Source organism: Bombina bombina, chromosome 1, assembly GCF_027579735.1.
Source record: "Bombina bombina isolate aBomBom1 chromosome 1, aBomBom1.pri, whole genome shotgun sequence".
Classification (NCBI taxonomy): Eukaryota; Metazoa; Chordata; class Amphibia; order Anura; family Bombinatoridae; genus Bombina; species Bombina bombina.
In genome coordinates this window covers 678,747,827-678,762,287 of record NC_069499.1, presented here as the reverse complement: position 1 = coordinate 678,762,287, position 14,461 = coordinate 678,747,827, and the positions used below count along the sequence as shown (strand labels likewise).

The 14,461-nt window shown below is 43.1% G+C and overlaps 1 protein-coding gene across 2 annotated transcripts in view; it reads left to right on the top strand.

Moving 5' to 3' along the window:
• The window catches only part of CD99L2 (CD99 molecule like 2), a 294,098-nt gene that overhangs the window by 142,290 nt on the left and 137,347 nt on the right, over positions 1-14,461 (top strand). The gene's annotated exons all lie outside the window — the stretch shown is intronic.

Genomic DNA, 14,461 nt, shown 5'->3' with positions numbered 1-14,461 from the left:
CACTTGCTCTTCAGGACATAGTTAGAGGATCTTTTTTCAAATGGTCTTGATTCCTCACGCAAGGGTCACCTTTTTTTAGGTTTCCAGATGGTTTATGTCACTATCTTTGTCTCTATCAGACAAGGGACAATTTGTATTGGGTTCCGTCTGTCGGTACCTTTAGTATCTATTATTTCCTTCAGTTTTAACAGCATTGGATTCAATTCCCTTTGCTCATTTTCAATGGAAAGATCCTTTCCAGCTTTTTATGAGTGTTGTTTTCTTCAAGAACATGTTTGGAGGATCAATTAACCAAAAAGTTTGTTGATTCCTCAGACAAGAGTAACCTTTTTTAGATTTCCGGATAGATTCAGTGTCCATGACTCTGTCTCTGTTGGACAGGAGACGTCTGAAATTGGTTTCAGCTTATCGAAACCTTCAGTCTCAATCATTCCCTTCGGTAGCCTTATGCATGGAAATTCTAGGTTCTTATGACTGCTGCATTGGACGTGTTCCCCTTTGCTCATTTTCACATGCGACCTCTTCAGCTCTGTATGCTGAACCAGTGGTGCCGGGATTATACAAAGATATCTCATTTAATATCTTTAAAACTGATTGTTCGACACCCTCTGACGTGGTACAGACCACCATCGTTTAGTTCAGGGGGCTTCTTTTTTTCTTCCAACCTGGACTGTGATCTCAACAGATGCAAGTCTGACAGGTTGGGGAGCTATATGGGGGTTTCTGACAGCACAAAGGGGTTTGGGAAATCTCAGGAGGTGAGATTACCAATCAATATTTTGGAACTCCGTGCAATTTTCAGAAGCTCTTCAGTCATGGCCTCTTCTAAAGAGAGAATCGTTCATTTGTTTTCAGACAGACAATGTCACAACTGTGGCATATATCAATCATCAAGGAGGGACTCACAGTCCTCTGGCTATGAAAGAAGTATCTCGAATACTGGTATGGGCGGAATCCAGCTCCTGTCTAATCTCTGCGGTTCATATCCCAGGTATTGACAATTGGAAAGCGGATTATCTCAGTCGCCAAACGTTACATCCGGGCGAGTGGTCTCTTCACCCAGAGGTGTTTCTTCAGATTGTTCAAATGTGGGGACTTCCAGAAATAGATCTGATGGCTTCTCATCTAAACAAGAAACTTCCCAGGTATCTGTCCAGATCCAGGGATTCTCAGGCGGAAGCAGTGGATGCATTGTCACTTCCTTGGAAGTATCATCCTGCCTATATCTTTCCGCCTCTAGTTCTTCTTCCAAGAGTAGTCTCCAAGATTCTGAAGGAATGCTCGTTTTTTCTGCTGGTGGCTCCAGCATGGCCTCACAGGTTTTGGTATACGGATCTTGTCCGCATGGCTTCTTGCCAACCGTGGACTTTTCCGTTAAGACCAGACCTTCTGTCACAAGGTCCTTTTTTACCATCAGGATCTCAAATCCTTAAATTTAAAGGTATGGAGATTGAACTCTTGATTCTTAGTCAAAGAGGTTTCTCTGACTCTGTGATTAATACTATGTTACAGGCTCGTAGATCTGTATCTAGGAAGATATATTATCGAGTCTGGAAGATTTACATTTCTTGGTGTCTTTCTCATCATTTTTTCCTGGCATTCTTTTAGAATTCCGAGAATTTTTCAGTTTCTTCAGGATGGTTTGGATAAAGGTTTGTCTGCAAGTTCCTTGAAAGGACAAATCTCTGCTCTTTCTGTTCTTTTTCACAGAAGGATTGCTATTCTTCCTGATATTCATTGTTTTGTACAAGCTTTGGTTCGTATAAAACCTGTCATTAAGTCAATTTCTCCTCCTTGGAGTTTGAATTTGGTTCTGGGGCTCTTCAAGCTCTTCCGTTTGAACCTATGCATTCACTGGACATTAAATTACTTTCTTGGAAAGTTTTGTTTTCTTTTGGCCATCTCTTCTGCTAGAAGAGTTTCTGAATTATCTGCTCTTTCTTGTGAATCTCCTTTTCTGATTTTCCATCAGGATAAGGCGGTGTTGCGAACTTCTTTTAAATTTTTACCTAAGGTTGTGAATTCTAACAACATTAGTAGAGAAATTGTGGTTCCTTCATTATGTCCTAATCCTAAGAATTCTAAGGAGAGATCATTGCATTCTTTGGATGTAGTTAGAGCTTTGAAATATGTTGAAGCTACTAAGAATTTCCGAAAGACTTCTAGTCTATTTGTTATCTTTTCCGGTTCTAGGAAAGGTCAGAAGGCTTCTGCCATTTCTTTGGCATCTTGGTTTTTTTTCTAGATCCATTCTTTTTCTGTCCTTGTTTGGATTCTTGCATTCCATCTTGTGTCAGTGGACACTTGGGTCCCTGGTTGTCTTGATGGGCCGAATATATGTATGTAAGCCATAAATTGGTGGGCTTGTGGAGTGATATGCTCTCACCAACACTGGTTTTAGTTTTGTGCCAAAAATATTTAACTTCTTTTGCGTAATGCGTCATTCTTGGCGTCAAATTTTAGTTATTTTACCCCTCTCCCTCTATTGCTCGCTGTTTTCATGATCTTTGAAAGCTATTATGCCTGCTTTTGTTTTTCTCTACTGAAACTTTTACATTGTGGAAATTAAATATTTTGCCTAATGTTATTTCTCCAACATTGCTGTCTCCGGTCCACGGTTTCATCCTTACTTGTGGGATATTCTCCTCCCCTACAGGAAATGGCAAGGAGAGCACACAGCAAGAGCTGTCCATATAGCCCCCCTCTGGCTCCGCCCCCCAGTCATTCTCCTTGCCGCTCTGAACAAGTAGCATCTCCACGGGGATGGTGAGGAGTTTGTGGTGTTAGTTGTAGTTTTTTATTTCTTCTATCAAGAGTTTTTTTTTTTTTTTAAATAGTGCCGGTTTGTACTATTTACTCTACAACAGAAAATGAAGAAGATTTCTGTTAAAAGAGGAGTATGATTTTAGCAGCAGTAACTAAAATCAATTGCTGTTCCCACGCAGGACTGTTGAGCCCAGAGAACTTTAGTTGGGGGGAACAGTTTGCAGACTTATCTGCTTCAGGTACGATTAGTCATATTTCTAACAAGACATGTTAATGCTAGAAGACTGTCAGTTTTTCCCTTAGGGGATCGGTAAGCCATTTTCTTAGATTCATAACAGATTAAGGCTTATAAATGGGCTCTATACTGGTTGACACTATTGTGGGCTAAATCGATTGGTTTATATCAGATTTATTGGACATTTAGAGTGTTTTTTGTGTGTTATAAAAGCACTTTTGGGAACGTTTTTTTTACTTTAGTCAGAAAGGCCCCCTTCACTCTGGTAATGCAGATGGAGGAGGCCCCGTTTTCACGCCTCAATTGTCAGTTTATTTCCTTGGCAGTGCATGCAGCTTCATTTGAGGGTCCTGTGGGTAAAGAAAACGGACTCAGGAAGGTTTATTTCAGTGCTGAATCACTTTAAGGGAAGGTAAAAAGCCGCAGCAAGGCTGTGGCAGTGATTGTTGTGTGATAAAATTGTTTATTTGAACAAATAGCTCCGTTTTGCTCATTTTAAGGGTTAAAGTCTTGAAACTTGGTGTGCAATACTTTCAAGGCACTAGGACTCTGGGGTGCAGTAACGCTTTTCTTTAAAAACGTTTTTATTGCATTATTAGCCTGCCATATTCTGTCTAACATGTCTGTACCTTCAGATAGCTTATGCTCTGTATGTATGAAAGCCAAGGTGGTTCCCCCTATTAATGTTTTGTGCAAATTGTGTCATAGCGTCCAAACAAAGTAAGGACAGTACTGTCACATTTAATAAGATTGCCCAGGATGATTCTTCATGTGAAGGTAGTGGGGATAGTTTATCATCCTCTCCTTCTGTGTCAACACCAGTTTTGCCCACGCAGGCGATACCTAGTACATCTAGCGCGCCAATGCTGGTTACTATGCAGCAATTAACTGCAGTGATGGATAATTCTATAGCAAATCTATTATCCAAACTGCCATCCTATTCTAGAAAGCGTGATTGCTCAGTTTTTAAATACAGAAGATGAGCAGGTTAGCGCTGAGGACAATTTATCAGTTGTTCCCTCACATCAATCTGAGTATAGCAGTGAGGGAGGGCCTGTCTGAAGGGGAAGTTTCTGATTCAGGAAAAGTTTCTCAGCAGGCAGACACTGATATAGTGATTTTTAAATTTAAGTTAGAACACCTCCGCGCCCTGCTTAAGGAGGTCCTAACTACTCTAAATGATTGTGATTCTCCGGTAATTCCAGAGAAATTGTGCAAGATGGACAAATTCTTAGAGGTTCCAGTGCACGCTGATGCCTTTCCGATACCCAAGCGGGTGGCGGACATAGTGACTAAGGAGTGGAAAAAGCCAGGTATACCTTTTGTTCCACCTCCTATATTCAAGAAAATGTTCCCCATTGTCGACCCTAGAAAGGACACATGGCAGACGGTTCCTAAGGTTGAGGGGGCGGTTTCAGTGTTAGCTAAGCGCACAACTATTCCTATTGAGGACAGTTGCGTTTTCAAAGATCCTATGGATAAAAGATTAGAAGGACTGTTAAAAAATAATTTATTCAGCAGGGCTTTCTTCTTCAACCAATCTCGTGCATTATTCCGGTCACTACCGCAGCATATTTTGATTCGAGGAACTGGAAAATTCGCTTCAAAGGGAGACTCCATGTGATGAAGTCATGGACAGAATTCATGCACTTAAGTTGGTTAATTCATTTCTTTTGGATGCCGCTTTTCAATTAGCTAAGTTAGAGGCGAAAAATTCAGGGTTTGCTATAGTGGCGCGCAGAGCACTTTGGCTAAAATCCTGGTCGGCGAATGTGTCGTCCAAGAACAAATTGCTTAATATTCCTTTCAAGGGTAAGACCCTATTCGGGCTGGAATTGAAAGAGATTATTTCAGACATTACTGGTGGAAAGGGACATGCCCTCCCACAAGATAGGCCTTTTAAGGCTAAGAACAAATCTAATTTTCGTTCCTTTCGCAATTTCAGGAACGGAACAATTCTTAACTCTGCGGCCTCCAGACAAGAAGGCAACACTTCCCAACCTTAACCAGCATGGAAACCATTGCAAGGTTGGAACTAGGGTAAACAGGCCATAGAGCCTGCTGCTGCTACCAAGGCAGCATGAAGGCGTAGCCCCGATCCGGGACTGGATCTAGTAGGGGGCAGACTCTCTCTCTTTGCTCAGGCATGGGCAAGAGATGTTCCGGGTTCCTGGACACTAGAATAGTCTCTCAGGGATATCTTCTAGAATTCAAGGAACTTCCTCCAAAGGGAAGGTTCCACATGTCTCGCTTATCTTCAGACCAGATGAAGAGACAGGCATTCTTACACTGCGTAGGAGACATAGTAAAGATGGGAGTGATACACCCAGTTCCAATAACGGAACAAGGAAGATTTTTCCAACAATCCAGGAGGGTCAATACATGACTACCGTGGATTTAAAGGATGCGTACCTGCATATTCCTATCCACAAAGATCTCCATTAGTTCCTGAGGTTTGCCTTCCTGGAAAGACAGTTCGTGGCTCTTCCATTCGGTTTAGCCACTGCTCCCAGAATTTTCACAAAGGTGCTAGGGTCCCTTCTAGCGAGGGGCATTGCTATAGCACCTTATCTAGACGACATTCTAACCCAAGTGTCGTCTCTTTCCAAAGCAAAGGCCCATACAAGACATTGTTATAGCCTTTCTCAGATCTCACGGGTGGAAGGTGAACGTAGAAAAGAGTTCCCTGTCTCCGTCAACAAGAGTTCCCTTTTTGGGAACAATAATAGATTCTTTAGAAATGAAGATCTTCCTGACAGAAGTCAGAAAGACAAAGCTTCTAAATGCTTGTCAAGTTCTTCACTCTATTCTGCAGCCTTCCATAGCTCAGTGCATGGAAGTAGTAGGATTGATGGTTGCAGCAATGGACATAGTTCCTTTTGCTCGAATTCATCTAAGACCATTACAACTGTGCATGCTCAATCAGTGGAATGGGGACTATGCAGTCTTGTCTCCACAGATTCAAGTAGACCAGATGAACAGAGACTCACTCCGTTGGTGGTTGACTCAGGATCACCTGTCTCAGGGAATGAGTTTCCGCAGACCAGAGTGGGTCATTGTCACGACCGACGCCAGTCTATTAGGCTGGGGCGCGGTATGGGATTCCCTGAAAGCTCAGGGTCTATGGTCTCGGGAAGAGTCTCTTCTCCCGATAAACATCCTGGAACTGAGAGCGATATTCAATGCTCTCCGGGCTTGGCCTCAACTAGCGAAGGCCGGATTCATAAGATTCCAGTCAGACAACATGACGACTGTAGCTTACATCAACCATCAGGGAGGAACAAAGAGTTCCTTGGCGATGAGAGAGGTATCCAAGATCATCAAATGGGCGGAGGATCACTCCTGCCATCTATCTGCAATTCACATCCCAGGAGTAGACAACTGGGAGGCGGATTATTTGTGTCGTCAGACTTTCCATCCGGGGGAGTGGGCACTCCACCCGGAGGTCTTTGCCCAGTTAACTCAACTATGGGGCATTCCAGATATGGATCTGATGGCGTCTCATCAGAACTCCAAGGTTCCTCAATACGGGTCCAGATCCAGGGATCCCAAGGCGACACTAGTGGATGCATTGGTGGCGCCTCGGTCGTTCAATCTAGCTTATGTGTTTCCACCGTTCCCTCTCCTTCCCAGGCTTGTGGCCAGGATCAAACAGGAGAAGGCCTCAGTGATTCTGATAGCTCCTGCGTGGCCATGCAGGACTTGGTATGCAGACCTGGTGAATATGTCATCGGCTCCACCATGGAAGCTACCTTTGAGACAGGATCTTCTAGTACAAGGTCCATTCGAACATCCAAATCTAGTCTCTCTGCAACTGACTGCTTGGAAATTGAACGCTTGATTCTATCTAAGCGTGGGTTTTCAGATTCGGTTATAGATACTCTGATTCAGGCCAGGAAGCCTGTGACTAGGAAAATTTACCATAAGATATGGAAAAAATATATCTGTTGGTGCGACTCCAATGGATACTCTTGGAGTAAAATTAAAATTCCGAGGATACTTTCCTTTCTCCAAGAGGGTTTGGATAAAGGTTTGTCAGCTAGTTCTCTAAAAGGACAGATATCTGCTCTGTCTGTTTTGTTGCACAAACGTCTGGCAGCCGTGCCAGATGTACAGGCGTTTGTACAGGCTTTAGTCAGAATCAAGCCTGTCTACAGACCTTTGACTCCTCCATGGAGTCTAAATTTAGTTATTTCAGTTCTTCAAGGGGTTCCGTTTGAACCCTTACATTCCATAGATATTAAGTTACTATCTTGGAAGGTTCTGTTTTTGGTTGCTTTTTCTTCTGCTAGAAGAGTTTCTGAATTGTCTTCTTTGCAGTGTGTTCACCCTATCTGGTATTCCATACAGATAAGGTAGTTTTACGTACAAAGCCTGGTTTTCTTCCAAAAGTGGTTTCCAACAGGAATATTAACCAGGAAATAGTGGTTCCTTCTCTATGTCCGAATCCAGTTTCGAAGAAGGAACGTTTGTTACATAATTTAGATGTAGTTCGTGCTTTGAAATTCTATTTAGAAGCAACGAAGGATTTAGACAGACATCTTCTTTGTTTGTCGTCTATTCTGGTAAGAGGAGAGGACAGAAAGCTACTGTTACCTCTCTTTACTTTTGGCTGAAAAGCATCATCCGATTGGCTTATGAGACTGCTGGACGGCAGCCTCCTGAACAATTTACAGCTCATTCTACTAGAGCTGTGGCTTCCACATGGGCCTTCAAGAACGAGGCTTCTGTTGATCAGATCTGTAAGGCAGCGACTTGGTCTTCCCTGCATACTTTGCCAAATTTTCAAATTCGATACTTATGCTTCTTCGGAGGCTATTTTTGGGAGAAAGGTTTTGCAAGCCGTGGTGCCTTCCGTTTAGGTAACCTGATTTGCTCCCTCCCTTTATCCGTGTCCTAAAGCTTTGGCATTGGTTCCCACAAGTAAGGATGAAACCGTGGACCGGACACACCAATGTTGGAGAAAACAGAATTTATGCTTACCTGATAAATTACTTTCTCCAACTGTGTGTCCGGTCCACGGCCGCCCTGGTTTTTTTTTTTTTTTTTTAAAGTATTTTTTATTGAGGTTAAAGTAATAGGTAACAAACAAACAATGTTCCACCCACACAGGGTAAATACAAAATACAAGGCGGCATGAAAACTTATTAGATAAGATGAGAATGGTGCAATTCAAGTATTCTTGTTAAATGGTAACAAAAAGTTGGCGAAAACTATCAAACTAACCTGTGTAGGAGTAGAAATTATCTCTTTCTTCTGTTATGTGTGATCAGTCCACGGGTCATCATTACTTCTGGGATATTATCTGCTCCCCTACAGGAAGTGCAAGAGGATTCACCCAGCAGAGTTGCTATATAGCTCCTCCCCTCTACGTCACCTCCAGTCATTCTCTTGCACCCAAAGACTAGATAGGAGGTGTGAGAGGACTATGGTGATTATACTTAGTTTTTATAACTTCAATCAAAAGTTTGTTATTTTACAATAGCACCGGAGCGTGTTATTACTTCTCTGGCAGAGTTTGAAGAAGAATCTACCAGAGTTTTTTTCTTATGATTTTAACCGGAGTAGTTAAGGTCATATTGCTGTTTCTCGGCCATCTGAGGGAGGTAAAAGCTTCAGATCAGGGGACAGCGGGCAGTTGAATCTGCATTGAGGTATGTAGCAGTTTTTATTTTCTGAATGGAATTGATGAGAAAATCCTGCCATACCGTTATAATGACATGTATGTATACTCTACACTTCAGTATTCTGGGGATGGTATTTCACCGGAATTACTCTGTAAAAGTACATTAAACCTTTTAATAGGTATTTAATTCATGTTAAACGTTTTTGCTGGAATGTAGAATCGTTTGCATTTCTGAGGTACTGAGTGAATAAATATTTGGGCATTATTTTTCCACTTGGCAGTTTGCTTGTTTTGATTATGACAGTTTCGTTTCTCTCTCACTGCTGTGTGTGAGGGGGAGGGGCCGTTTTTGGCGCTCTTTGCTACGCATCAAAAATTTCCAGTCAGTTACTCTTGTATTTTCTGCATGATCCGGTTCATCTCTAACAGAACTCAGGGGTCTTCAAACTTCTTTGAAGGGAGGTAGATTCTCTCAGCAGAGCTGTGAGACTTATGTGGTGACTGTGTTTTAAAACGTTGCTCTGTGATTTTTATGTTTAAAATTTAATTAGTGTTACTTTACTAATGGGAACAAACCTTTGCTAACAAGTTGTGTTGTTTTTAAAGAGTGATGCTATAACTGTTTTTCAGTTCATTATTTCAACTGTCATTTAATCGTTTAGTGCTTCTTTGAGGCACAGTACGTTTTTGTTAAATAAGATTGTAACCAAGTTGCATGTTTATTGCTAGTGTGTTAAACATGTCTGATTCAGAGGAAGATACCTGTGTCATTTGTTCCAATGCCAAGGTGGAGCCCAATAGAAATTTATGTACTAACTGTATTGATGCTACTTTAAATAAAAGCCAATCTGTACAAATTGAACAAATTTCACCAAACAGCGAGGGGAGAGTTATGCCGTCTAACTCGCCTCACGTGTCAGTACCTGCGTCTCCCGCCCGGGAGGTGCGTGATATTATGGCGCCTAGTACATCTGGGCAGCCATTACAGATAACATTACAAGATATGGCTACTGTTATGACTGAAGTTTTGGCTAAGTTACCAGAACTAAGAGGCAAGCGTGATCACTCTGGGGTGAGAACAGAGTGCGCTGATAATTCTAGGGCCATGTCTGATACTGCGTCACAGCTTGCAGAGCATGAGGACGGAGAGCTTCATTCTGTAGGTGACGGTTCTGATCCAAGCAGATTGGATTCAGATATTTCAAATTTTAAATTTAAATTGGAAAACCTCCGTGTATTACTAGGGGAGGTCTTAGCGGCTCTTAACGATTGTAACACTGTTGCAATACCAGAGAAAATGTGTAGGTTGGATAAATACTTTGCGGTACCGGCGAGTACTGACGTTTTTCCTATACCTAAGAGATTAACTGAAATTGTTACTAAGGAGTGGGATAGACCCGGTGTGCCGTTCTCACCCCCTCCAATATTTAGAAAGATGTTTCCAATAGACGCCACCACACGGGACTTATGGCAAACGGTCCCTAAGGTGGAGGGAGCAGTTTCTACTTTAGCTAAGCGCACCACTATCCCGGTGGAGGATAGCTGTGCTTTTTCAGATCCTATGGATAAAAAATTAGAGGGTTACCTTAAGAAAATGTTTGTTCAACAAGGTTTTATATTGCAACCCCTTGCATGCATCGCGCCGATTACGGCTGCGGCAGCATTTTGGATTGAGTCTCTGGAAGAGAACCTTAGTTCCGCTACGCTGGACGACATTACGGACAGGCTTAGAGTCCTTAAACTAGCTAATTCATTCATTTCGGAGGCCGTAGTACATTTAACCAAACTTACGGCTAAGAATTCAGGATTCGCCATTCAGGCACGTAGGGCGCTGTGGCTAAAATCCTGGTCGGCTGATGTAACTTCTAAGTCCAAATTACTTAATATACCTTTCAAGGGGCAAACTTTATTTGGGCCCGGTTTGAAAGAAATTATCGCTGACATTACAGGAGGTAAGGGCCACGCTCTACCTCAAGACAAAGCCAAAGCTAAGGCTAGACAGTCTAATTTTCGTCCCTTTCGGAATTTCAAAGCAGGTGCAGCATCAACTTCCACTGCACCAAAACAGGAAGGAGCTGTTGCTCGTTACAGACAAGGCTGGAAACCTAACCAGTCCTGGAATAAGGGCAAGCAGGCCAGAAAACCTGCTGCTGCCCCTAAGACAGCATGAACCGAGGGCCCCCGATCCGGGACCGGATCTAGTGGGGGGCAGACTCTCTCTCTTCGCCCAGGCTTGGGCAAGAGATGTCCAGGATCCCTGGGCGCTAGAGATCATATCTCAGGGATACCTTCTAGACTTCAAATTATCTCCCCCAAGAGGGAGATTTCATCTGTCAAGGTTGTCAACAAACCAAATAAAGAAAGACGCGTTTCTACGCTGTGTACAAGATCTATTATTAATGGGAGTGATCCATCCGGTTCCGCGGTCGGAACAAGGACAAGGGTTTTACTCAAACCTGTTTGTGGTTCCCAAAAAAGAGGGAACTTTCAGGCCAATCTTGGATTTAAAGATCCTAAACAAATTCCTAAGAGTTCCATCGTTCAAAATGGAAACTATTCGGACAATCTTACCCATGATCCAAAAGGGTCAGTACATGACCACAGTGGATTTAAAGGATGCTTACCTTCACATACCGATTCACAAAGATCATTACCGGTATCTAAGGTTTGCCTTCTTGGACAGGCATTACCAGTTTGTAGCCCTTCCATTCGGATTGGCTACGGCTCCAAGAATCTTCACAAAGGTTCTGGGTGCCCTTCTAGCGGTTCTGAGACCGCGAGGAATTTCGGTAGCTCCGTACCTAGACGACATTCTGATACAAGCTTCAAGCTTTCAGACTGCCAAGTCTCATACAGAGTTAGTTCTGGCATTTCTAAGGTCGCATGGATGGAAAGTGAACAAAAAGAAGAGTTCTCTCTTGCCTCTCACAAGAGTTCCATTCTTGGGGACTCTTATAGATTCTGTAGAAATGAAGATTTATCTGACAGAAGACAGATTAACAAAGCTTCTAAATACATGCCGTGTCCTTCATTCCATTCAACTCCCGTCAGTAGCTCAATGCATGGAGGTGATCGGCTTAATGGTAGCAGCAATGGACATAGTACCCTTTGCACGCCTACATCTCAGACCGCTGCAATTGTGCATGCTGAGTCAGTGGAATGGGGATTACTCAGATTTGTCCCCCACTCTGAATCTGGATCAAGAGACCAGAAACTCTCTTCTATGGTGGCTTTCTCGGCCACATCTGTCCAGGGGGATGCCGTTCAGCAGGCCGGACTGGACAATTGTAACAACAGACGCCAGCCTTCTAGGTTGGGGCGCTGTCTGGAATTCTCTGAAGGCTCAGGGACAATGGAGTCAGGAGGAAAGTCTCCTGCCAATAAACATTCTGGAATTGAGAGCAGTTCTCAATGCCCTTCTAGCTTGGCCCCAGTTAAAGACTCGGGGGTTCATCAGGTTTCAGTCGGACAACATCACGACTGTAGCTTACATCAACCATCAGGGAGGGACAAGAAGCTCCCTAGCAATGATAGAAGTATCAAAGATAATTCGCTGGGCAGAGTCTCACTCTTGCCACCTGTCAGCAATCCACATCCCGGGAGTGGAGAACTGGGAGGCGGATTTCTTGAGTCGCCAGACTCTTCATCCGGGGGAGTGGGAACTTCATCCGGAGGTCTTTGCCCAAATACTTCGACGTTGGGGCAAACCAGAGATAGATCTCATGGCGTCTCGCCAGAACGCCAAACTTCCTCGCTACGGATCCAGATCCAGGGATCCGGGAGCGGTTCTGATAGATGCTTTGACAGCACCTTGGAACTTCAGGATGGCTTATGTGTTTCCACCCTTCCCGCTGCTTCCTCGATTGATTGCCAAAATCAAACAGGAGAGAGCATCAGTGATTCTAATAGCGCCTGCATGGCCGCGCAGGACTTGGTATGCAGATCTAGTGGACATGTCATCCTGTCCGCCTTGGTCTCTACCTCTAAGACAGGACCTTCTGATTCAGGGTCCATTCAGACATCAAAGTCTAACTTCTCTGAAGCTGACTGCTTGGAAATTGAACGCTTGATTTTATCAAAACGTGGTTTTTCTGAGTCGGTTATTGATACCCTGATACAGGCTAGGAAGCCTGTTACCAGAAAGATTTACCATAAAATATGGCGTAAATACCTATACTGGTGTGAATCCAAAGATTACTCCTGGAGTAAGGTTAGGATTCCTAGGATATTGTCTTTTCTACAAGAAGGTTTAGAAAAGGGTTTATCGGCTAGCTCATTAAAGGGACAGATCTCAGCTCTGTCCATCTTGTTACACAGGCGTCTGTCAGAAAATTCAGACATCCAGGCCTTTTGTCAGGCTTTAGCTAGGATCAAGCCTGTGTTTAAAACTGTTGCTCCGCCATGGAGTTTAAACTTAGTTCTTAACGTTTTACAGGGTGTTCCGTTTGAACCCCTTCATTCCATTGATATAAAATTGTTATCTTGGAAAGTTCTATTTTTAATGGCTATTTCCTCGGCTCGAAGAGTCTCTGAGTTATCAGCCCTACATTGTGATTCTCCTTATCTGATCTTTCACTCAGACAAGGTAGTTCTGCGTACTAAACCTGGGTTCTTGCCTAAGGTTGTCTCTAACAGGAATATCAATCAAGAGATTGTTGTTCCATCCTTGTGTCCAAATCCTTCTTCAAAGAAGGAACGTCTTCTACACAATCTGGATGTAGTTCGTGCCCTCAAGTTCTACTTGCAGGCAACTAAAGATTTTCGCCAAACTTCTTCCCTGTTTGTCGTTTATTCTGGACAGAGGAGAGGTCAAAAAGCTTCTGCTACCTCTCTCTCTTTTTGGCTTCGTAGCATAATACGTTTAGCCTATGAGACTGCTGGACAGCAGCCTCCTGAAAGAATTACAGCTCATTCCACTAGAGCTGTGGCTTCCACTTGGGCCTTTAAGAATGAGGCCTCTGTTGAACAGATTTGCAAGGCTGCAACTTGGTCTTCGCTTCATACTTTTTCCAAATTTTACAAATTTGACACTTTTGCTTCTTCGGAGGCTATTTTTGGGAGAAAGGTTCTTCAGGCAGTGGTTCCTTCTGTATAATGAGCCTGCCTATCCCTCCCGTCATCCGTGTACTTTTGCTTTGGTATTGGTATCCCAGAAGTAATGATGACCCGTGGACTGATCACACATAACAGAAGAAAACATAATTTATGCTTACCTGATAAATTCCTTTCTTCTGTTGTGTGATCAGTCCACGGCCCGCCCTGTTTTTTAAGGCAGGTACATATTTTTTAAATTATAATTCAGTCACCACTACACCCTTGGCTTCTCCTTTCTCGTTGGTCTTTGGTCGAATGACTGGAGGTGACGTAGAGGGGAGGAGCTATATAGCAACTCTGCTGGGTGAATCCTCTTGCACTTCCTGTAGGGGAGCAGATAATATCCCAGAAGTAATGATGACCCGTGGACTGATCACACAACAGAAGAAAGGAATTTATCAGGTAAGCATAAATTATGTTTTTTTTATCTTTCTTCATAGACCAGTCACCACCATTTATAACAAGGCAGGATATAAAGTAAGTACGCGTGTTCAGGAGTCCTAAGGACAAGGTAGATATTGCGTAGGATAGTTTAGGATCATGGAGAGTTGGACATCTCTGAATTGAGAAACCTTATGAATTACAAGTAGAGTACTTTTAAGTATACATGGGTAGTAACCTGGCTTGGGGGAGGGGGGAGTCAGTGGGCCAGAGCCACTCTAAATAGAATATAAGGGGTGGGGGGGGCGGAGCCAATTAATATGTAAAATTTGTAAATGTATTGAGACCTCAGAGCTTTA